Genomic DNA, 3,225 nt, shown 5'->3' on the forward strand with positions numbered 1-3,225 from the left:
TCTGGAGGCAACAAGGCTAAGATGAGGGTGCCAGCATGGGTTCTTGTGAGGGCCCTCTTCCTGGCTTGCAGACCAGTACCTTCTCACTGTGTTCTCACATGGTGAAGAGTGAGGTCTGGTGTCTTTCTCTTCTTATAAAGGCACCATTGTATCTTAACAGGACTCCACCTTTATGACTTCATTTAACCTGAATCACCTCCTTAAAGGCCCTATCTCCAATACAGTCAGCAGAAGGGTGAGAAGGGTTAGGGCATCAACATATGAATTTTGGAAGGGACACAATTCAGTCATAGTAAGTAAACTTTTTCTCATGCCAAAGTTTGAACCTGCTACAGAAACCCTTTTATGCTCTGATACCACTCAAAACCGGTGTCTTTTTGAGTCACCCAATAATGTGACTGAATGTATCATTCACAAGTGTAGTAAATACTGCCTCCAAAATCCAAGGTCTTCCAAGTATTGCACTTCTCTTTTAGTGGTAGGTTATTCAAGGTGCAATAACTTTCTGGAAAAGATATTCTAGCACACCCAGGTGGCTCAGTCAGTTAAGCATCCAACTCTTGATTTCAGCTCAGGTCATGACCTCAGAGTTGTGAGATCAAGCCCTGCATTGGGCCAGCTTGGGATTCTCTCTCTCCCTCTCTAAAACAAAAACAAAAACAAAAACAAAACAAAACAAAAAACCTCTAGCATGCCCCAGACCACTGAACCCCTAAAAACTTCACTGATGGGGTAGTCCCCTAAAGATGTGCATTGTACAGGTGTCTTACCAGAATATCTACAGTGATTGCCACTTCCTGCTCAGCAGATCCAATTAATACAATATCATCAAGATATGGACCAGTATTCTGTTCAATGTCAGGATGATCAAGGTACCCATATTATAACAGGCATTAGGAAAGTTCATATAGTACCAGGGTAAAACTGAATATGTATGACTGCCCATCCAGACAAACCAAATGCACTTGATCTTTTTATCTGATGAGAAAAAAAAGGAGCATTAATCATATCAGTAACCACACAGTAAGTGCCAGAGATTAGGCTTATCTATTCTTGTAAAGATACCACATCTGATATGGCAGCTGTCAAGGGACTTTTTCGTGTGTCTGTTCATTTGTTTGTTTACAGTTGCCAGCCATGGCCCATTTTCATCCATTTGACTTTGCATGACCAGACTGATGAGTTAAAAGAGATATAATTCTGATCACCACCCACCATCCTTTAATTCTTTAAGTGTGACACTTATCTCTACCATCCCACTAGATAAATTGTGACTTACTTTCTTAGCTTGGGAATGCAATTTCACCAGATCCCACTTAGCCATTCCAATCATAATAGTGCTTACTCCACAGGTCAGGGAACCTATGTAAAGGTTTTGCATCTGTTTATTATATTCATCCAATTATGCATTTAGGGACAAGAGAAATGACAACAGCATAAGAAAAAATGTACTCACTCTGAGATGGACTTGGACCAGGACCCCACTTATCTCCTGGCTTCCATAAGCCTCATTATACCATGGAGGCATGATAGCATTTTGGTGTCAGTCTCAGCTTAGAACCAGTATCCAACATCCTCAAAAGATTGGTATTTCCTCATTCTCCAGATATAATTATTCTGGTGAATGACCAGAAGTCTCTTTGAAGAAAGACTGAGTAATATATACTACAAACACATGCTGTGATGTTGCAAGTTACTTCCTCAAGGGGACCCAGTCTCTCTTTGAATCAACAGGCTCTGAGAGCTAACTCTGGTCTGGAAACTAGGAGAAGGATTATGATTTGCCATTATGTTTGCCAACATCAGTTTTCTGCTTATTCAGTCTTGAACTTTTTGTATATATAAGTTAAACAATCCCCTGCTGTCTTTCCACACATCCTTCTCCTATGAACACCACGGTCAACTAGCCATCATCAAATATACCTGTTGGCAAAAGTTCCCATTATAATTTTGGCTTTGCTGCCAGTTACTTTAATTATTACAACCTTGTCTCCAACAAGTTAAGTGCCAATTCCAGGCCTCTGCTAGTTCAGAATCCTATAAACCCCACTGATACAAGAGAATGTAGATCTACAGCAGCATTTTCTACTCCACCCCAACCTAGAGAGGAAGTTCACCTATGAACTTAACAATTCCAGTGCCCCACCCTTCCACTAGCATTCCTTACTCTTTTATCAATGGGTATGTCTTTTGGGATTTCTCAAGTAGCAAAGTCATCTAATTGATTCTCTGGCCTTGTATAATACATCCACTCTGGCATGCTCTATTCCCTAAGTCTTTTGAATCCTTCCTAAATACTCTGACCAGTTTGAGCATATCCACATTATTTTCTTTAGGTCACCACATTTCCAAAATTTAAGGGGCCACCCCAGCATAATATCAGACTTGTTCCAGGTATTCTTTGCCAGGAATTTAAGTCCTGAGTCATGGGAGAGTGCCTCTCTGTAAGCACCTTCCAAAATCCAAAATCCCAATGATCCCTACCCCTGACATTCATGCTTTTGTGTAATTCCCTTCCCTTGAGAGCAGGCAGGAGCAATGACTTCCTCCTAACCAGTGGAACATAGCAAAGGTAACGAGATGTCACTTATCTACTCAGGCCCTGGCAATCAACAAAAGCTTAACAGGAGACAAAACAGCATGAGCGACCTGCAGTTTGGTGCTACTGCAGCTCTGGAAAATACCTGGTCTCACCCAACTCAAGCCCCAGGCAGCCCCAGACTGGCCCACTAACAATAGAGTGACTAAATAGGCAAAGAAAGCCATTACAGACAACTGGACTGAAGGCAAAAGTGGCTCAGCCACAACAGCAGGGTGCATATAACACACAGGAAACAACCTGAAGTGCCAGGTTCTGGTGAAAAGAGAACATTGCACAACAGGGCACTACAGGACCTCTTCTTCATAAAGCCACTACTTTCAAGAGCAGGAGAGATAGCTGACTTTACTAACACATAGAAACACACACAGAGTGTTAGACAAAATAAGGAGACAGAGGAGTATGTCCCAAATGAAAGAATAGGACAGGGTGCCTGGGTGGCTCAGTCGTTAAGCGTCTGCCTTCGGCTCAGGTCATGATCCCAGGGTCCTGGGATCGAGTCCCACATCGGGCTCCCTCCTCGAGGGGAAGCCTGCTTCTCCCTCTCCCACTCCCGCTGCTTGTGTTCCTGCTCTCGCTATCTCTGTCTCTGTCAAATAAATAAATAAAATCTTTAAAAAAAAAAA

General features: G+C 42.4%; 1 long non-coding RNA gene across 1 annotated transcript; it reads right to left on the minus strand.

Annotated features, from left to right (window-relative positions):
* Positions 1-317: 317 nt before the first annotated feature.
* Positions 318-3,026, minus strand: LOC145719472 (uncharacterized). Its single transcript, XR_014142405.1, has 2 exons — positions 2,965-3,026; positions 318-2,913 (listed from the first exon to the last, which is right to left on the minus strand). It is a non-coding gene; the product is annotated as an uncharacterized LOC145719472 (long non-coding RNA).
* Positions 3,027-3,225: the final 199 nt, after the last annotated feature.

This window comes from Leptonychotes weddellii, unplaced genomic scaffold (assembly GCF_054177405.1).
Source record: "Leptonychotes weddellii isolate Sample4059 unplaced genomic scaffold, ASM5417740v2 HiC_scaffold_4680, whole genome shotgun sequence".
Taxonomy (NCBI): domain Eukaryota; kingdom Metazoa; phylum Chordata; class Mammalia; order Carnivora; family Phocidae; genus Leptonychotes; species Leptonychotes weddellii.